Source organism: Echeneis naucrates, chromosome 5, assembly GCF_900963305.1.
Source record: "Echeneis naucrates chromosome 5, fEcheNa1.1, whole genome shotgun sequence".
Lineage (NCBI taxonomy): Eukaryota > Metazoa > Chordata > Actinopteri > Carangiformes > Echeneidae > Echeneis > Echeneis naucrates.
The window spans coordinates 16,733,586-16,756,256 of record NC_042515.1 but is presented as its reverse complement, the minus strand read 5'-3'; the positions used below and the strand labels follow the sequence as shown (position 1 = coordinate 16,756,256).

The 22,671-nt window shown below is 40.7% G+C and overlaps 1 protein-coding gene across 2 annotated transcripts in view; it reads right to left on the bottom strand.

Annotated features, from left to right (window-relative positions):
- dlgap4b (discs, large (Drosophila) homolog-associated protein 4b) overlaps nucleotides 1–22,067 on the bottom strand; it is a 103,229-nt gene extending 81,162 nt beyond the window's left edge. For both annotated transcript variants that reach the window (XM_029502892.1, XM_029502893.1), the window contains exon 1: nucleotides 21,851–22,067. The gene's annotated coding sequence lies outside the window, so the exon portion shown is untranslated. The remainder of the gene's footprint in view (nucleotides 1–21,850) is intronic.
- Nucleotides 22,068–22,671: the final 604 nt, after the last annotated feature.

The following is a 22,671-nucleotide window of genomic DNA, read 5'->3' as shown; positions in this document are numbered from 1 at the left end:
TGTGTGAGTACGTCTGTATAGTTGTCCCTGATCATGTCTGTGTAAATGTGTGAGTGCATCTTTCTATCTGACTGTTTGTAGGTCTGTGTATATGTCTGAGTGCGTGTCTATATCTGCCTCTATTTCTGCCTGTGTATATGTGTGATTGCGTCTGTGTATATAAGTGAGTGCGTCTGGATATCTGTCTCTGTGTGCGTCTGTATATCTGTCTGTGTGTGCATCTCTATATCTCTGTGTGTGTGTCTTTGAGAAGAAATCATTCAAAGTGATGGCCATAGGCCACAGACAGAGTGAGATGAGACCAGCGTGACAATTGATCTGTGATTGCGTAGTAAGCGTAGGAGCTATCATAAAGCCTTTCGTCACAAACAGAGTTCAAGGTCTTCTGACCCGTTTAAACTTTGAACGACGTTTCTGTGACAAAGTATGACAAAGCAGTGAGGCTCCAAAGTGGGGTGGGTTTGATCCACAGACCTGATCTGTATATCTGTCTCTGTGGATGTCTGTGTAAAGTGTGAGTGCATCTGTATATCTGTCTCTTTGTATGTCTGTGTAAATGTGTGAGTGGGTCTGTATATCTGTCTCTGTGTATGTCTGTGTACATGTGTGAGTGCGTCTGGATATCTATCTGTGTCTACATCTCTATATCTCTGTGTGTGTCTCTGAGAAGACATCATTCAAAGTGATGGCCATAGGCCACAGACAGAGTGAGATGAGACCAGCCTGACAATTGATCTGTGATTGTGTAGGAAGCGTAGGAGCTATCATAAAGCCTTTTCTCACAAACAGAGTTCAAAGTCTTCTGACCCGTTTAAACTTTGAACGGCGTTTCTGTGACAAAGCATGACGAAGCAGTGAGGCTCCAAAGTGAAGTGGGTTTGATCCACAGACCTGAGCTGAGAGAGATGCGGTCGTCACGGTGATTTGAGAATTCGTTCGGGTCAGAGCTCAGACTCTCCCGAAAACGCTCCGAAAAGTGGCTTTTGACCACGTCCCGAACTACTTCGAATTGCGAGCAAACCGTAGCTCCGGTCCGAAAAGCGAAAACACCGTGAGAGACAGAAGAGTCTGGGGATTCTGCCAGTCTTATTTGAAAGGAAAACTCCTTAAAATGAGCGTGTAGGGACAGTGCAAAGACAGAGTGAAATTGTTTTTCGGAAAACCTTGATTTGCATTGCAGTCAATTGGGCCAAAACCAGGTGTTGCTGACGCTCTGAGCCCTCCAGTTTAAATTTGGTGAGGAGTAGAGCTCTCAAAGTTAGATTTTCTGAATCCCAAGACCTGTGTCTACGTTTTGCCAAAAAATTATTTGTCTCCTTTTCACGGTTTGGCCGTGAGCTCGAGTTAAACATGAAAATGTCGGTTAGTTTTTCACAGTGCTCTCACTCTACTTAACGAGCGGTTACACTCTAACTTTGAGGAAAAAGTGAATCGGACTGCTCCTTTGAGAGGTCATAGTTCGAAAACCGTATTATTTAGGAGAAAAAGGTTTGATGTTCTGGAAAGAGCACAAGATTTCCTCCGTTTTAAAGTTTGAATGACATTTGTAGGTGCACGTGTCACTGAGCTACGCGACTGAGAAAAAAGGTGAATTTTTGAGGCGATTTTTCGTCGTCTCCCATGCATTCTCTATGGAAAATTTCGGCTGATTTTTTGGGAATAACTTTGGGAAAAATCGGAATATCGACTACCCAGAACTTAGCACACTTGTCCCGATCGAGCCGCACGTTTTGATATATATATTGTTGGGCTACGTCAAGCGGTACGACCCGCATTAGATGCCGAAAATGTGACGGAATAATAATAAGAAGATTAATAAGTATGGACAATATTAAGTAGTGCCTCGTGCTATGCACAGAGGCCACTACGAAGTAGTGTCCTCTGTGCTTATAGCCCGTGGCACTAAATAATAATAAGTATGGAGAAGATTAAGTAGTGCCTCGTGCTATGCACAGAGGCCACTTACTTCTACTGTGTAGAAGTAGTGGCCCCTGTGCTTATAGCCCGTGGCACTAAATAAAGGGCAAAACCAATATCTGTAATTACAATGTTATTAATAGCAAATAAACCAGTTAACAAGACATTTGGGACATAATACAACCACTAAGCTGTTGTAGATGCTTTAAACTTTAAGAAAATTCTCCAGCACCATTGGTCATAGAATATTCATCATGAAAAAGAAGGACTGAAATTTGTATTGTACAGACAAAGTTGTTAAAAGTTGTTTTCTGTTGTTTTGACTCAAGGCGCTGAATGAATATTTTGCCAGGTTTGTTCTGGAGGTATAAAAACCATGCAAACAAGTGAATTAGCATGAAAAGCACACAACTGGGCCTTGGGCACACAAAATTACAATTACATGGAATTAGCTGCGCAGCCCCTGACCATTTGAAGCGTTAGCTTGTAAATATTTGGAATTTTTAAAACCCACATAGGTCAACATTTTTCAGTGTGTCAAGTCTAATCTCAACAATGCACCTTGGCGTCCTGTCACTTCATATTTCTGCATGTGGTGTGATGATAATAAGATTTATTAGCCAAGTAGGTTCACCCATACAAGGAATTAGAGTCTGTTTTCAGTTTGCATTCAGTACTTATCCAACCAGATAGATAATACTGTCAGCAAAAAGTTCCTCAGCCACATTTTAACAACAGATTTTCCATAAATACGTCCTGCGTCACAAACGAGGTCAGTTCTTGATGAGCTGAATGAAGTTGACTCACGGGCTTACAGCACAGCCATGCTGCAGTAGTAGCACACTTTTCTAATGAGCTGGATGAGTCTCAGTGTGACCTCATGGAGACCTCTGTGCTCAGATAAGGTTCTGGTCAGCCCGAGTACTGTTTTGGTGACTGAGGGCTACAGCTGGTGTGCGGCATTTACACACTTATGAGGAGACAAAGGACGATGAATGGGTCAGGCTTATCAGGCAAATGGGTTTTTGGACTGAATTATAGCGTGCGATGAAAGCATCTGAAAAAAAAAAAAAGAAGAAGCTACATTTGGTATTTTTAGAAACTTCTGATATGTTTGACATTTCAAATGTTTTAGTGTGAGCGATCACAGAAAAAGCTGCAAAATAGTCTGATATTTATCTAGCCACGGCTAGAGCAACAACAGAACACAGCACCTGGAGTCATGCGCCTCAACATCGGTCACACTGACACGGGTGCTACTTTAGTATGAGCATGTTTTCATCAAAATCATTGCCAAAGAATGACAAAAATAAAACGAGAACTAAAAAAATGTCTTTGCAGCCATTGATACCAAAAGTTAGTCGTAAGGGACCATGTGTATGGGGTGTGCTTGGTAAAGCTTCTGACCCATAAACAGAAGGCTATAGGGTCCACTTTCCCTCCCCAGCATTCCCATCTGATAAAACCAGTAAAAATCAAAAACAAAAAAACAAACTGCATATTTTAACCTTAGTGCCAGTCCATTTTAACAGGTTAATAGATGTTCCCAATGAGATTTAACATTTTAACACATACAACATTCTACATAACATATTGCACTTCAACTAAACCTTTTACATTGATAGATTTTGTCAGACCAAATTGTGGTACTTGTGACTAAAACTAGACAAATATATGACTAAAACATTTTTTTGTCAGAAGACTAAAAAAATAAAGTATCTGTCAAAATTAACACTGACTGAGAACTGCTGCAAAGTACCTTGCACATCACATTTTTACTGCGGGATTTTGTCATGGAGACTAACAATCAACACAAGTCTACACCTGTAGATTTCCAGATATGATAACTTAGCTGTACCTGGAGTGAATTAGACCATGTTAATTATACAGCTTGTCTCCTCTGAAAGCAAACAAAAGAACCAAGTAGAAATCATTTTGCGGTGTCGACCGAATGGAGTGTGAAATAACTACTTGTGTTTATTATTCATCACAGGTACCTGTGTGCATGTGTGCTACTTCAAATGAGTTATCAGTCGCTTGTCTTCGCACAAATGCTGCTTTACGTTCTGATTCTGGTTCCTACCACATGCCTATAGTGTCAGTCCTGAAGTGAGCCATTATCTCCAGACATGGGCGACCCTTGAGGATTAACTGCCAATCCTCTTTAATTCTGCCCTCTACGTAATAACCATGACCCAAGCTCTTGCAGGGATACTGTTGGTGCAACACAAGCATCTATAATAATAATAATAATAATAATACCAACAGGCACTGTCAGGATCCCATCACTATCAGCTATCAACAGCCAAACTTCACCAGCCAGCTCTCCCTAGGGTTCAAATGTCAGACTGTCATAGCGATTTGCTAATCCTGTTGCAGATGTCCCGCTGAGAAGTTGAAAGCTGCCTCCTCTGTTGTTGTGTGAACATTGCTTTATTTATGTTGCCTCCTCAAGAAATTATTCTACTTCTGATTATTTTTTTAAAGCAGAACAAACTTATCCACTGTGACAGTTGAGCTAAGTGAGACTAAAAAGGGACTAAATCGTAGCTGAGGCTCAATCAGTAATAATCTCAGTGATTTTCTTTCCTCTCACATTTAACAGAAATGTCCTCAGGTATACAGTAGCTGAATGTGCCAGTTGGGATTGTTCTGTGCTGTTTGTGAAAAACAGAACATTAAATCCTGCAGGAGAAAACCAGGTTTTGGTGCCCTGAATCACATCCATCCTAACAGTTTTTTTTATTCTCTGAGGCAACTCACACTGCCACGATGACGCTGATTGCTGATTGCTAGAGCAAATGATAGAGCAATAAATTGAATTTGAAACGCTGATGGACTGGTGACCTGTCCAGGGTGACCCCGCCCTCGCCCAGCGTGAGCTGGGATTGGCTCCAGCACCCTGCAACCCGGAAACGGATAAGCAATGAATATGAATGAATATGAATATGAATAAAAGAATTAATAGATATGTTGAAACAACTCAAAGATGACATGAGTAACTTCCAGACTTTGCTTGTGAGAACAGTTCTTGGAAGGGGAATAGACAGAAATGAAGGTGATGCAACATTGGCTATGATGAGATTCAGTCTTCTTATACCTTACGACTCCGACATGCAGCAACACGTTGGGGGTTGGCTAAGCGGAGCAAGGGCTGACGTAAACATAACATCTGATGGTTCATTGTGTTGTCAGGACATGGGCCAGGTCATTGTATAGGTCAAAAACATGGACAGTGCCAGCTGCAGTAAGGGTGGGGGGCAGAGAGAAAGCAACAGGAACAAAGGAGGAAGAAAGCAGTGGCAGTAAAAGAGAGAAGCTGACCTCAGAGCATACTGGCATTAGTTTGCTCAGAAGACAGCCTGGTTTGAATTCAATTGAGGAAAAAAAAAAACAAAAAACAACACTTCAAGATAATACACATTTAAAATTAGCTTCCAATCATACCAGTCAAAAGCTCAGCAGTCAGACCACTGACACAAAACAAAAATATGTATCTTTCTCTGTGCTTCTCACACGGACACACACACACACACACTGAACTTTGCCTTTCCATCACCACAAGGTTCACGACCAGTTCACCATTTTACTCTTACATCTTCACATCTCTATTTTCTGCTTAACAAAGGCTGCCGTTCTGTCAGTGCTGAAGAACTGTTTCCTCTTCAAGTCAATTTTACTGAGGTAGTGTCAAAATAGCCGGTCTATTTTTGCCCTCTCTGTGTGTGCATGTGTGAGTGCATGTCCGTACGTGTGAATGCACTGACAATGTGTGCCAATTTCCACAGTCAAGGCAACCTCAACAGCCACCTACTGCATACCACACTCCATCTCCCCATCATTCTTCACCTGCAGAGCACTTCATTACTTTTCTCCATCCATTACTTGTCTTCTGAAGTCTCAAGCATCATTTATATTTCCTCTCCTCTCTTCTCTTGTCCTCTCCTCATTGGTGTAGCAGTCCCATTTCCACTGACAGCAGTATTGGCATTTGGGTCAACATTTGGCCTATTTAAGCCACGAGGCACTCAGCGCCTAGATATGCTCTGTCACTCAAAACCATCAAATGTGTCAATAAATCACACATGAAAAGTATGAAAAGCTTCGGAGACTAAAGCATCAAAACATACCCAATTTGAGGAGGTACATCACAAAGAGTGCTTTCTGTTGTCCTTTTGAAGAGGTTGAGAGAGGTTGTGCATCAAATATGTATAAGCTCTTGTAGCCTGCAAACAGTCATGGACCACTGCAAAGTGTACTGCTGCAGTGAAGGTCAACCTTCTCTCACAGCATCTTTGACACACTCAGTGAGTGTCCAGATGGCCCAGCAGACCAAGTTGCGTATATTTCCTTGAAGTATCACATACTGGAATGCTGCTTCATTTAATCATTATGTAACATCTCACAAAAAGACCTGTGAGATGTTAAATAGGTAAGCGGCCTGACTGAAGCACAGGAGAGGTGCTTAAACAGTAGAGTGGCCTAATATTTTAAGACGTGCATTACCATTACCACATTACCACAGCGCACCCTTCCAGATGAATTCACTCCCCAAAAAAAGCTGCTGTGACTTAGAGTAATGCTTTGTTGCAAGGCTTGGCGAGCAATGCACAAACAAAGACATTTAAAGTAAAGTTAAACGTCCAGGGCTCCCAGAGCCTGATCCATGTTGACATGCTCACATAATTTCTTTGCTGCCAATCTCCTGTACCCAGATCTGGTGACCAGAGAAGCTATGACTGAAGTCATTGTCGTGTTTATTAAACTGCTTTGAGACATTTCCTTTTAGTTATTAGTAATAATGCACCATCATTATCGCTAATTAAAAAAAACAAGCAAAAAACCCTCCAGTATAATAATGTGTAAACAGATTACAATTCATCTGCGTTCCTTTAAAAATAATCACTTTGGGTACTTGTGATGAATGTATGAATTATTGTTGGTGGGCATTAATGCTTCATTTGTAAGCAGTCAGACTTTTGTTCCTACATGACTGAAACATGATGGTTTGGCATCTCCTGACACTGACTGAAGTCTATCCACAGGAAGATGCATGAGAATCACTGCAGGCAAACTCACTTCAAGATAACGCTCGTCACTGCAGGAGGACGATACATGTCTGTCAGTCAGACAGCCTTCAGGCAACAACAACAACCAGGTAGTCACAGGCCTTAGCCACTTACTATCACACAATTCAACTCGATTCTGATTTTTGGGGCTATGATTCGATTCAAAATCGATTTTGGATTGAAAACAATTGAATTCATATTGATTTCTGCCTCATTCTATAGGTGTGAAAGGATCCTCATGATCTACTCCAGTCCGCTTTGCAAGACAGAATGAGAAATAGAGACATTAAAGTGTTTTTTTCACATTTATTACGTTTTAAACATTTATCCATGCTCAGATGGAATTGTTGCATAAAGGCAGTATCACATCTTGCTTAAGTAACAAAAATAAAAGTGTCTCTTTATTAAAAACAATAGTGCAGTTAAACATGGGCTCCTCATTTTGCAAACCGCACACACTGTGAAGCTCATCTTGAGCTCAGTCTTCCCGGGCATTCGATAAGTAGGACCCTATAAAATGTGTTTTATAAGTGAATAAATAAATGATTAAATGAATGAATGAATGTGGTGACTTGAGTGTAGTGGGCACGGTTCGATTCCCGGTGTGGGCACCTGAACATGTCTAGGTTTATTGGTTAGTTGGTGATGAGTAATGCACTGGGCTACAGCAAGGAACGGCAACCCCCCAGCTCCTGGACCAGACCAGAGACAGGACCCCTGCAGAGAGTAGAGACTCATTGACTAACTGAGCTCAACACAAAGAGGTGGACTATCATGTAGTTCAATGGAGATGTCAGTAATCGGTGGAAAACCAAAGAGCATGGGGACGGAAGAAATTAAAAAGTTTACACTGGATTTGATATTTCCACCAGAGCTGTGGAACGTATGTTTCATTGTTTTATTGTCATGTTTTTGCTTAAATGTGTGGAAGCATTAAAGTTTTCAGTTATAACTAAAAAAAATATATATTTTATTACTGAAAACACTGTCTCAGTTAAATTAGTGTAAAATGCTAAAAGATTCTTGAAAATTAAAAACGGAATTTGGGAAAAAATAAAACTGGATTTATAGGGCTCTAGGTAAAAACCAAAACGAGTCCAAATCTTTGCCTTCACGAGGACGGAGCTGGTTGAATGTCTTTTTCTTCCTTCTTCTTCCTTCTTCCTTATTGTAGTTTCCTCGAGGTGTGGGTGAACATGTGTATGTTCCAAAACCGGCTCCGTGTCAGACAGCCTGCAGATTGATTGTTTTTTTTTTTTATTAATTAATTAATTAATTAATTTATTTATTTATTGATTTTGGGACATTTTAAATCAACTCTGAATCGTAATAAATAAAAAAAATTGCGATTCTTATTTGAACTGATTTTTTGGCACACCCCTGTTAGCTACTTTCTTGCAATAGTGTTCCATGTAGTGAGCACAGGTGAATCCTGAAGAAAGTGTTTCACTGTGCTACTCCATTTGCCAACACATGTTAAACAAACACCAGCAAAAGTTATTTTTCTTATTCAGACATAGCAGGGCTCAGTTTCATGGGAGCTTCCAGATCTTTACCAAAGCATTGAGCGTGACCTCCATTGCTTCCAGTGTCAGTTACCTCTGGTCCACACGCCAGCACAACTCAAGTCCCTCTCCAGTTCTTTGTTACTTTGTTACAGTGAATCAATGACAAACAAACCTGATCAGCCTCACATATGTTCATTGCACCACATAGGAACACTACTCCTTGCATCCCTCTGATGGCTGGTCTGTTTGTCAGTTATTTTTGGGAACAGAACTAGCTCGACAGCTGTTGGGTATATTGTATATGTATAATGTCTCACTTTAGATGGCTTTCCGCTGATTTTCATCTCCTCCCAGTGTTTCAGTGTGTCCCAGTTTGGTTGAAGATAGCGAACATAGGCTACAACGTCAGCTTTTTAGCATTGTCATAGGGAGCATGTTGGTATAAAACTGAAAACAGCTTCACAGAGGGGAAAGACACACATCCTCTATTGACACATAGAAAGTCAAATCAGTGTATACACACATACACGCAATGGCTAACCCCCAGGGGAGGGAGCTGGCTCATTTTGAGCCATTATTCCCACTAAGTGCTGCGTTGCATTCAACACTGCTCTTCCTCTGAATTCAGTTGATTTGTCACACTAGAGATTTAGCATAATTCCCTCAACCAATTTGGCACCTCTCCTTTCTTTTTTTTTTGTCTTTTTTTTTTTTTTTGGTTAGACTGTCAACAAACGATGTTGGGCACCATTGAAGAGACACGGGGCATGAGTGTTTGCGAGACAGACAGAAACCACCAGTCAGGCAGAAAACGGTCGCATGCAAGCTCCACATCATTGTATCAGTCCTGCTCCCTTCAAAATGTATTCACATGTGAATTCAGTATGGTGGCAGCCATGAGTGAAATGTACAATGATTCAGCGTAAGCTCAGTCATCTATAAAGATTACAGTCCTTTGAAAGCCTGAGAGCCATTTGTATGTTGTTTCATTGCATAAACCAATGCTCATGTTTAAACATGATTTCATTATAATCTGCTCTGTAATGGAATTTACATATACAGGCCACATCCAAGATGGCTATATGCAGCTGGTTTCCCTGCAAAGGTTTTGCAAGCAAAACATAAACAGACCAAGGGCACTTAACATGAATATGGCTTCATTTGATAGTAGCTACTCTGAGTACTGTGACTTAACTAAAAACATTGAATACAGTCAGATGATCGTAGCTGCGATGAATGAATACATTTTAAAATTGCCTCAGTATACCACTGATCAATGGGGCTCATTCAAAAAATCACTCAAGTGCATAGCTATTGTTGCCATCAAACAAAGCATGGATCATGCTGCACATGGGAGGTTGGATGATATGCTGAGGAATAACACACTCTGCTTCGGTGTATATGCTGTTTACTGTGCAGCACATTGCATTACAGCACATTCAGTGCCAAGGATTTCTAAAGAGCACGAGATTTGGCTTCATTAGCTCATTGTCATGTTTTGGATTATTTCTGTTCTTAAATTTGGGGAAGGTGACCTGGTGACAATTCTGAGAGCAGCACCTCCAGAAGCAAAAAACAACAGCAAAAAATATGACAGAAAAACAGAAAAGAGTTCAAATTGAAAAAGGTGTCAATACAAAGGCCGAGTAGACACACCTAGTCCATTGACTTTTTGGCTTTTGTGAAATTGCATGTTTCCGTCTTTCACTTGCTGCTGATACAGTACACATGAAGGGCAGATAATGCATTTGAACCCAGCCATAAAATTAATTATTCCAAAAATTTAAATAAGCACTTCATTGCGAACAAGATATTCCAATGTGGTTTTGTTCAGTGTGTGCATAATGGTTTGCAAACATAAACTTATCAATATAGATTAATTCTGAGTGTCCATGCATTCAATAATTCTTTCATGTTCTACTGCTTATCCATTTCTGGATCGCAGAGGTTGCTGAAGTTCATCCCAGCTCACATTGGGCGAGGGTGGGGTACACCCTGGACATTTTACCAGTCTGTCACAGGGCCAGCACGCAGACAGACAGAGACCAACAACCAGTCACACTCACACTCAGACCTACAGTCAATTTAGAGTCACCAGTTAACCCAAACATGATGTCTTTGTCATGTCGTCTTCCCATGCAGGAACTGAACCCACAAACCTTCTTGTGGGGCAACAGCTCTAACCACTATGCCACTGTGCTCCCCCATCTTAAATCCTTACTTGGTGATAGTAATACCAGCTGCAGTTTTTTTATAAAAGATTTTTGTTGTTGATGAGGCAATAATTCTTTTAATTAACAGCGTGTACTTTCTGTAATTCATGATAAAAATTCTAATAATCTCAGCCAGAGTTTCATCAGTTGGATCCTCAGCTGTAATAAAGTCACTCTGAGAACCAGAGAACAAGATACTCTCTTCAAAATGCTATAAAAAGAGGAAGAAATCCAAATAATGGGCATGCCTTTCTAAATCCTTCCCACTTTTGTGGCCATATTCTCATTATTGTGGAAAATTTTATACATGAATCATTTTCTCTACTGCTTTATTGCAAAATGCAGGAGGTTGGTTTTCAGCCATCACCTAGCTCCATCTCTGGCATCTGGCTAGTTATCCATTTTTAGAATTCCCTGTAAGGTTTGGATGGTCTCGCCTACACTAGTTATTCTCCAGAAAATGTGCCCCTGTTGTTGCAGAGAGGTTACATCAACAGCATCATCATATACAATGTATTCATGAATAGCTGTGGTATTCTCAATTTTGTACTTTAATTCATCCAGTACAACAAACTGCAACCTCTGGCCATTATTACTGCGACAGAACAATGCGAGTAGCACCAAATCCAATGAGCCAGACAAAGAAGGCTAAGATCACAGATGCATTTTATAGCTTCTCAACAGAAATCTGAAAATCTTTTTTTATTACAGCTCAGGTCTGGGTTTTTTTTTTTTTTTGCAAAGTAAAAAGCTGGTGAAATTTGGTAAGCGCTTTCGTGCCAAGAGGGCTTAAACTTCCCTTCACAACTTCTCAAATGCACTGACAAGCTGTCAGTGACTCAGCCTCATGGGAGTGAGTGAGGAATGTTAGCATGAATTAGCTCTCCAGTGCTACTCTACTGTGAGCCAGGAAAAAAAAAACCAAGACTAACAACACCAACTAGTCTTTTAGCTTATAATGAATGGTTGGAGGCTGGCAGGTTTATTGAGAAGTGTGAGTGTCCATAAGAAACGTTTCTTAAATAAAGTGAGAATATTTGCCACTTATATAGTCAGAATTTTATAGACCACACCAGAAAGCTTAATAATAGAGTTAATAAAGTCCTAATGGATATTTTAAATAATCTATATTTTAACACTTAGTGATTAGAGAAGCAGTATTTCTTCGAGGCAGAATAGATGCTACTGGCTAGCCTTCTAACTAGAGATTTAAAAAGGTGATTGAATTAGAAACAAAACAAGAGGTCTAAGTTCCCGTGCTGGAGACAGCTTTTTCTGATTAACTCATCATGTTGCTCATAACATCTGTTATGTAGTAGTAGCAAAACTTTGAAAATGATGATGAATGGTGCTTTGCAGGTTGGATTGTGAGGAGATCGGGATTTTTCTGTGTGCCATATAATCATTAGGATTCACGTTCTGGGCACCATGAATGTCTAAACGGAGCCAACAGGAATCCATCCGACAGATGCCATGCATACAGCTGTGTCATCAGCATAGGTGAAGACACACACACATGAAAATATATTTTTCAAAGAATTCATACCACTGTCTGTGCTACATGATGCTAACGCAGAGTACAGTAATATGAACAGTGCTACACAGGAAACCTTGTTTTCAACCTTGAATTTTGCAGATGTGAACACAGATTTAAAAAAGGGGCACCGGCTTCTAATCCTGTCAAGACAGCACTTTGATTGGCAGGTAAACAAAAGTCACTGTGTAAAAAAAGAAAACGACAATGCCATGATTGACACAGAAAGGGAACAATATGCCAGACACGTTGTTTTTGTAGTGATCGCTCAAAGGCAAGTTCATACTGTAATAAACAGATTTTGTTAATACACCACATAGATATCCACTGTGCTTAATAAGTGATCATTGCTTCTTTGTTTTCTGGACCTGGCATTGGGCATTTTGCCTGTCTATTTATCTGTCTGTACTGGCCTCACCTTACCCACCTAATGTGTTTCCTCTGTAATATTTTTCATGAGTCATCTGCAGGTCAGTGCTGCAGAGGAGTCAGGTAAATACTCCAAAAAAGACTAATATCGAAAGGCATTGGCAAGGTTATTGATATTTGAAACAGAGGGCATATCAAAGTGCTTCACAAATGCAAAGAAGAAAATCAAAAATAGAATTGAATAAGAGAGGAAAAAAAATCTATTAAAAAAAAACTATAGGTAAAAAATAAGAGCTAAAAGTGAAACATTTAAAAAATAAAACAGTGAATACAAAAAATAAAACATACAAATCAGACAAGTATGTAAGTGCATGCTATAAGCTCATAGTCTCACGTAAACAAAAATAAACCATGTCTTTAATCGAGCTTAACGTTTCCAGCTTTCATGGGGGAAACGGCATTTGATTCAAATCAGAAATTAGACAACACATCTTTCTCAACTCCCACACAGACAAATCAAAACCCAAATAAAAATTTCCATCTGACAAAACTGGTGTCATATTTATGTGGCAACTGGTGTATTCTAAATTATTCCAGTTCAATCAGCATTATTTCAAGAAATTACAGAGAGGAGCCAAACTCATTGTATTCTTCCATAGCCTTTTCAGTGCCATTAATGTGCCATACTGTTATTTCTCCTGATGCAAATGCATCTTTTCTAATTGACAATTACTGTCAAAAATCAGCCATTTGCAGCAATGGAATGATGCATTATGACTTGCTCCACTATGTACTGAATATTGCCATTTAGTAATAATCTGACATTTCATACAACATCCCTTTTCAGCTCTTAGGGTGGTGAAAGCCACTGAACAGGATCCACTGCTCCAACTCAAAATAAAAACATGAGACAGACAAAAGTGGAGCTCAGTAAACTGAAAAAGAAAAGGAATCATTCATGGCCTTGTGCAGATGAGAGATGCAGAAGCAGCAATCCAAGAACAACGTGCAACTGCTTCGGAACAGCAGCTGCTTCTGATTATATTAGACTGGCACCTTGATTAAACTTAGATCTTCTATCAATGTTAATTGATAGAATCTTCAATCTTTTGCCAATACAAAATACATCTTTGATTCAGTGCAGCTTGTGGCCCTGAGCTGTAATAGGTATGGCGTGACAGTGCACCTGAGGAGTAATTTCATAATACTTGTTTCAACGTAGTGTAGACACATTTTTGCTATTTCTGGGGACATGCTAAAAAACACACACCTTGTGAGGGCCAGGGGTTATTTCTGTGGGATGTGAGAAGCAATAGGAGAACTATGAAGGTTTACTGTACCAGTCACTAGGAGGTGTTGCGCTCAAGCCCTGATTGATCTGAGCAATTATCAGAATTTCTTACTATTGTATTTGCTGAATATGTTTAAGAAAAAAAAAAGAGACAGATGCAGAGAGCAGGACACTAACAGAAATTACGACTGACCGTAGCACACAGGGAAGAGACATGAAGCAAAATACTCAAAACAGCACGTTTCATGCACACATACAGCTCAAAAGCCATCTCAGCGCAAAATTAAGCAGAATAAAAAAAATTATAAAGTGAAACCAAGAAAAATAGAAGAAGCTAAAAAAGATAAATAAAACCAAGTTCCCAGGTTTCTTTTAAAAATGTCAACGGAGGTGGACGATATGGTGAATCATAATCTCGTTTCTCAAGAAAAGATTTTGTTCATCACAATTAAGGTCTATCTGAGTGTGTGAAACTGTTCTTGCACAGTGTTTCTTTGGCTAACTACTGTAATAAACTGTAAAAAAGTTAAGGGTAGAAGCTGACAGTGTGCAATTTATCAGCCACTGCCATCAGACACTGTACAGGCAATGAAATGACATTATCATGCAGTGTTCACAGACAGTATCTAAGTGAATTCATTCATCGCAACACAATTCATGTAGGTGTGTGTGTGTGAGGGAGGGATGTTTACTGGGGCATTGTGAATACATTTAGTAAAGTAAGTTGAACACAGAGGTTGGCCTCCCTTCAGCTTGTTTCCATGTCCTCTAAATTCATTTTATCCACCTGGCTTTCTGGTGGGGGCCCTGCATCTCAATGAGGCTCCATCCAGCTGGAAGTGGCTTCGGGGGAGGGGAGCAGTGGTGGCAAAAAAGGTTGAAGTAGTACTGGTGTTCCTGGATGTGGCTTCATAATGACACTAAGGGCCTTCAGTGTTACCAGTCCTTTCACATCTCAGCATGAAAACACAGAAATTATGTCCCATAAAGTCAAAATATGTTCTATCAAAACTTTATCTTCATGCAATTATTATGTATTGTTTTCAAATAACCAAATGATTTAATTGGAAGCAGCTTCATATACTGTGTCTACTTAATTCTGGTTCATTTCCCCATTGAGATAAATCATCTCATTAGCATTTGTACATTACACAAATGTACAAATGTAAATTGTGAATTAAACAGAGGTTATTATAACATTTATTCAAACACTGAGCTGGTGAAGAGTAAAATCAGGCTATGCCAGAATTCCAACAGAGCCACCAAGTTTTTGATATGATCATGGCAGGGACCTTATTCACTCTGCGGGGCGTCCAGGTCTCAGCTCCCACCATTACTAAGCAGCTGATAGCTTGACCTCTCCTCACAAAGACACATCTTTTGACTTCGGCCATTTTCTCACCATTATGTTTAGTGACGGGCCCTTGGCTGGCAGAGACAGGAGGGGTAGTTGCTGAGGCTATCATTCATAGCAGAGAGGAGGAAAGGATTAAGGCCATTGAAAAAGAGCTGGAGAGAAGAGGGTCTGCATCCTAATGCAGGCCTGAGTGTGGAAAAGCCTTGTTATTGGGTGGGTGGGTGGCAAGTGGTGGGGGGCAGGATGAGGGCAAGGGGGAGGAAAGCAGATGCAGAAAATAAAAATGAACATACATAAGAAGAGAAACAAACTATTAACCCGACTGTTACATTATTTTTATTGTTTCACTTTACTGTCCCATGTTTAAGTCTTTACTATGGTAGTTGAAGGAAAAAATATTGCATTAACAAATCCTCATGTTCATTTATGCGTCTTCTTTCATCCATTTTAGAAGGCACCTAAAATTCTGGTTTTCAAGACAAAATATTTTTGTGTAGCAAACCAAACAGACCAAACAAGGACAAAGATGGGATACCGTATGAATATACACATGTCCACCTCAATAGTTTCAGCCTTAAGTTTAACATCACCAAATTTGTAGCCAAGGAAAGGTAAAACAGTAGTGAACTGTTCGAGGCCAGGCCTATCTGATGGGCTGCAGCCATTATAAGAGGGAAATCTTTGGGCTGTTTGACTTTCAACCAGCCTCTGTGATGCTGGTATGCAACAGTGGGAGGAGCCTGGTTGGTGCAGGTGAGGGAACAAACGCTGTCAAAATATCTAATTTCACGCAAAATGCCACAAAAAGCAGCAAAGATACTTTTCGACTTTCTGACTACACAATCCAAATCACCATCGGAATTTCTTCTAGCTGGCCCCTAGCTCTGTTGTTGTTGCCAACAGTGAAAGGTATTTTGGAAATGGTAAGAGGCAGTGGAAGCAGAAAGGGAGGAGAACACCACCTGAAATAGGCATTCAGCGTCAGGCGTATACCAACAGCCCACATCTGGTGAGTCAGACTGAGGCAGTACAAAGTAAAACGTTTCAGCAGTGACAGAAAGGAGCTGAATAGAGGAATTTGGCTGTGCTTTGGTTTTGTTTGAAGGGAGTGAAGTGAAATCAGTTTACTCAGAAAGTATAAAACACTTCAAAGGGCCTCTCATAGTCACACCCTCCCACAAATACACAACATATGCAAAAATATACAGACAAAGCATGAACCGCAAAAGCATGACATTCCATTGTCATCCTTCACAGCCGTTTACTCTCACCCGATGTTACATTGCTCGATGGTAATCACCTTGAAGAAAGCAGATGCGCTCCCAGCCAAAAAGAAAAAGATCTCCTCGACATCACTGTCAATGTTGCTCCACAACCAAAACTATCATTCTCCTCTGTATTCTGTCTGTTGATCTTATTAAGCGCCATCGGACTGACGGTGCTTGTTTGAAGAAAAACTTATCAAATGGAAAGGTGATTTTGGTGTTTGCATCAGGTGCTAAGCCTGGATTCCTGCTTCCATACAGTCATAGTGCTGAGAAGAAACTCAGCTGAGACAGAGTAACCAGAGGTCTCCTGGTAAAAAAAAACAAACAAAAAAAAAACAAACAAAACTAAATACACACATACACACTTTTGTATTGCAGCTGGAATCGAAATGAAAAGAAACCGTTAGAATTATTAAAATTTTTTCTCAGGCACACCCTTGTTGACCCTAGGTGGGTGTTTTGCTCAAGTTTATGCAGTCATTAGCAAAGCTTTGAAAAGTACATAATTATCCTTGGGCTTCCACACAGATTAAACTTTGCTGAATAGAAAATATGCGGAGAGTTACCATGCGAAGAATTTTCAGTAGATATTTATTTTGATGCCTGATGTGCATTTTAAAGAGGCAGGAGATGAAGATTTGGCAAATTATTATTATTATTATTTTCATTTATATAACGCTTTTCAAAACAGTGCTACAAAGTGCTTTACACAAGATAAAGTAGTGCACATAATCAAGATAAGAACAGGATAAAACAAGGACAAAGAGACCATGATTAACATCACTTGATAAGAGGATTTAAAAGAAGATATGGAGCTGGTTAGCTGGAGCTCCTCAGGTAGAGTTCCGTAGCTGTGAGGCTCGAACTGAAAAAGCACCGTCTCTTTTTCTCAAACCGGGTTGTGGGAATAGTTAGGAGGGTCCTATCTGATGAACACAGGCAGTGGTTAAGATCATAGGGAATGAGTAGCTCTGAAATGTAGTGAGGGGCAAAGCTGTGGAGGGCTTTCAAAGTAATTAATAAAATGCTGAAATCATTTCAATAGCCGACTGGTAGCCAGTGAAATGTTGCAAGGATGGATGTGATATGGTTTTGTCTTACAGAATTGGTTAATTATTTGGCAGCAGCAGCATTTTGAACAAGCTGAAGAATAGAGACTTCCTTTTGGATGAGATCTGAATACAAGGAATTACAATAATCGAGACGGGATTAAATAAATGCGTACATTACTTTCTCATGGTCTTTTTTTTTTTTTTTGTATAGGAGCTTTTTCACTTTTGAAATCAAATTAGTCTGCAGACTTTGCATTGTGTCTTTTCCCATGTTTGACCAGTATGCTCATAAGATACAGATTAGCATTAGTGCAACTAAATAATGTCACATCTGCAATTCAGACTCGAGTTCCCTGCAGATGCTTGTGGCAAGTGCCCATGCTGGACACAATCTTGCTTTTAGCTTTGACAGGAGCTCAGGTTAGCATGCAATGTAGTACCAACAATTAGAAGACAATTCTTTGATTAGCATTACTTAACATACGAGTGTTGTATGTTGTAAAATGTAAGTTTACACCTCTAAGGAATGGAAAAAAAGCAGCAGTTTGCAGAATCCTTCCGTTTGACATGCGGGTTGTGATATCTCCCTAATTCCTCCACATTTAGGTGCAAAAACAGATTCTTTATGCATTGTTGCAGAGCACTTCCTGGTGTCGCACCAACCGTAGTAGCACGTCATGTTGTGTGCAGAATTACAACAACTCAGTGGTAAAGCTTGCCAGCCTGAACCTCTGCCAGCCCGAGTATCCCAGCACAGCACAGTTAGCATAGCTATTATCTGCAGGACAGGTGAAAAGATGGTTTGGCACCCAATTCCCAGCCTGCAGGGAAGTGAGACGTAAGGGGGGGCAGAGGTGCATAACCTCTTTCCAAGTGTTTCCAAGCAAAGATGGATTCAGCAAGTTTCATGACAAGTGGAATGAGACTCTGACGGAAGAGCAAGGGAAGTGTGCAACACTGTTGTTGACATTATCTGTGATCACACACCAGTTTGTGAATGTCACTGTCATACTCGACAATCAGCAGATGGGTGAGAATTGTGCCAGGACATAATTTGAATGACAAAAATTGGTTTCATTCAATTCAATCATCTTTCATGGCAATCACTGGAGCTTCCTAGGCAAATTACTGATGGTAACTTTGAGCCTGTTCTAAGAAAAATCCACATCACTGACAGCATTCCTCTTGATTTTCTTGTTGCTCTGCTATCTTATTAATTGCCCCACAGGCATTTCTACACCTGAAAATGACTCAGTGGCAAAAAGGTGATGGTGTGAAAATGCTCAGAGGCAGTTATTCAGTTTTGCCCTTGCTTAATATACCTGCCAACTGCTATGGAAGATAAATAAACAAACAAGACATCTTTTATCAAAACAGCCACACACTCAATCCAAAACAACATTTAACAGTATGGTAAATACATTTGCAGCTGCGATCAATTTCTAAAACACTTTACCGAGAACAAATGCAAAAACAAAATGAATAAGACAGACTTGGTTCCTTCAGCAGACACAATTTCCTACTGGGGGAATAAAGACATCTTATCTGTCTAGTGAGGCCATTTAAATATAGACTTCCGCTCTATCCGTTTCTGCAGCCTCTGAGTCAGTGTATAGGAGATCACAGACTTCCTTTTATCTTTTCATCCTTGAACTTCAGCGACATCAAAATTTAGTCTTTAACCTTTTGTGTGAGACATCAGCTCCGCAACTCATATTTACTGCAGTAACATTAAAGCACCCGGTTAAATATTCACTATTGCATAGTCTACAAACTCCAGTCACAAGACCCAAGTGAAATTTCTGCAGAAATGCAAGCGCAAAACGATTTTCTCTCTTTCCCCATATTACCTTCATCTCTCCATTGATGCAATACGGTGTAATCTAGCCCTCCTGCCCCAGCAGTGGAATATACACCTCTGTCTCTGCAGATATTTAATACAGGACTGGGCTATACATTATAAATGGCTTTTTGCAATATACTAAGCCACTGCTCAAACAGAGAAAATAGAAATGACCTGCCCTTGAAATACCACTGGGGTTAGGAAGCTCTGTTTCTTTCTGTCCATACAACATGAGACAGAAAATACAAACATGTCTTACAGACTAGGAGAAAAAAAAAACCAAACATAACCTTGTTCTGAGTTTAAAGACGTAATGTAAAACGACTCAAGAAGACGTGCAGAATGTTGACAAATGAACCAAAGCCAAAAAGACACTTCCCAAAAGTAAATGAATAAAATCAAATTCCAACACTACAGGATGTGTGTGAGAGTTAAGTCCAATGATCACAGGTTTTATCAATTAATACCCAACATGGCTGTGGGCTGGTACGCTGCTTTGAGTGTCTGCATGTGTGTGTGCATGTGTGACAAGCAGAGAGGGCAGAGTGCCGCTGAGAGTGATGAGATGCGATGAGACACAGTTTGAGTGAGTGCATACTAGCAGGAGGGAAAGAGAGGTGGAGTGTGTGACAGTGCATAAGAGAGCCCGCTTTTTTTTCTTTTTTTTTTTTTTTTTTGCAGTTGAAGCAAATTGAGGCCACTAACTCAGCAGTTAGGCTGCTTTTCAGGTCACTCAAAAAGCTGTGCTAAAAGGGTAGCTGGACCTAGATCCATTGTTAATTTGATGGATGAAAGACATTGCAACCTACTGAAGGATTTACGCATGCTGGAGTACATCAAGTGACTACAACTTGCCTCATGCTATCTATACAGTGGGGCAGAACCAGAGCTAACTTGATTAAACTGTTGGGAAAAACACTATTGATTTATCTTGACTGTTCGCTGTGGCTGAGCACAGCAGGGTCTGGAAATACAGCTTCCTTTGAAGTGCCAAACATGGTCTCCTGATTATTTATGACACTCAGTTTACAGTTTGTCTCGTCAACATTTCTGCAGACAACATATCGTCATATCCTGGGTATTTTGAGCCGCGCTGTGGGACGTTGACTGCTGAGTGGACAGAGCTGGGTGGGTGAGTCATTTGGATTTGTGGGGTAATTGATCTTGTAAATATGGGACTGTGAGTTGGAACTAAATCATCGTCTCTGAAAGCAAGCTAAGTGCTAGGATGTTCCAAGGAATACTTGAAAGACATTTTTGATTTCTCACCTGCTGCAAAGCTCCCATATACAGAGCACAAAATGTTTTGGTTTTTTTTCCCCAAGCACATGTTTGGATCAGGGTTTGGGTGGCATTTTTAATAAAAGAGATGTCAGTTCAGGTTGTATCAGCTCTCGGTGTAACAAAGGGAAGGGGGAAAAAAATAAAAATAAAAATACGACCTCATTCGTGATTGTGAAGAGTTTCTGGGCTGAAGTGTTTTTTATCCAGTGATGATGCCCCTTGATGTTTATCAGCGAACAGAGACCCACATAACAAGTTTCTCAGCTTCCTCAGGGCCACCTGACATTGTGGTGGAGAACAAGCTCCTGCTATCTGCAGACTACACTATATAAAAAAATAAACAAAACAAAACTATATTTAGCTGCAATGCTTTCAATATGCATTTAACGGAGAGACGGCCTGCTAATTTTTTAAGAAATTACAGCTCCATGAAAATAATAAGAAAAACTATCCTAAAGGACAATGTTAAATGTAAAATTCTTAAATACATTGTATCTGCACAACTCTTAGATTGTAAGCTGTACACACTACATCATATGTGTGGGTGCAAATAGGAATGTGTTATTTGTGCCGCATTAGCTTTAAATCTCATGATTACTGTTACTTTCTTCTCTCCCACTCATTTACAAACACATGCAGGGAACTAATCCTGCAGTTAATTAACATGCCATTAACCGGATGTGACAAGCCCGAAATGTCACCGGCCAGTAGCCCCCCACCCGAGACTCCAGACCTCCATCACGCATCTCTTTACCTGTCAGATGGGATATTGCTGAGAAAAAAAAAACGGCGGAGGAGGATCTGCATCATTTCAGAAGCCCTCCACAACAACACACAGGCAGATCGCCCATTGTGAGGTTTTAGTTGAGCCACGGAGACACATCGGCGGACCCGCGTCCTGCCGGAGAGGCTGGGGAATGTCCAAGAAACAGCCCACAGCCCGCATTATCTTTAAAACCCGCAAAGGCGCAGCGTAAACACCGAGTCCAAAACAGCGCCAGGATCGGCATGAGTCACCTCCCCACCCACTTTGAACGAGATGTTCACTCCTATCTGACACATCTGACTTCATATGCAACAGACACAGCAGCATGCAGCCGCAGACACAAACAGCGAGCAGCCATTCAACAGTTTCTCCGTGTTACCTTCAGGTCAGCTCGCCTCCGGCGGAATTGGAGAAGATGACCTGGATGGTTTATCCGTGTTATGTCCGTAACTTCCAGCAGGGCATCTGTTTTTGAAGGCGTGTTGATAGAGGAGAAGAAGAAGCAGACCAGGAAGAAGAAACTGGTGAACGTCAGTGTGCCGTGCGGCGGCAGCGGTCGTTCGCCCTCAGACGCTTCACTGCTCCGCTGAGTTAGCGTGTCTCCGGGGGAGGGGGAGGCACAAGCCCCGGTCCACGGTGCTCTCCATCACCGAGCCCCCAGCCTCAGGTCCCGCGGTCAGGGACACACTGATGGAGAGGCAGGCAGGTGGGGAGAGAGAGAGAGAGAGAGAGAGAGAGAGAGAGAGAGAAAGAGAGGGGGGCGGACTGCGTCCCTCTGTCAGGCCGCCAGGAGAGCAGGAGAGATACTGAAACACTGCTGTAGCCCACCAACTAAGTCCAGAGAGAGAGAGAGAGAGAGAGAGAGAGAGAGAGAGAGAGAGAGAGTCGGCAAACCACAAGTGAAAGGCTTCTGTGCTTTCAGACTACCAGTCGTTCAGTTTCGGATATTTGTGTTGATTTGGACTTTTAGCCCACACTAAGCTTCCCCACAGTTTGAGACTTTGGATATATTTTGTCTGCTGTATCTGGCAACCACTGATTTCCAACCACTGAAATGTGTGTATTCATGCACACATTTCACAGACATGAGTGACAAGCTGCTTTACAGAGCCAAAAACAGACAAAATAAAGGATCCAGTTTAACACATGGGACATATACATTTTAGGAGCTTCATAGACCTGTTAAATTCTCTGATTTAG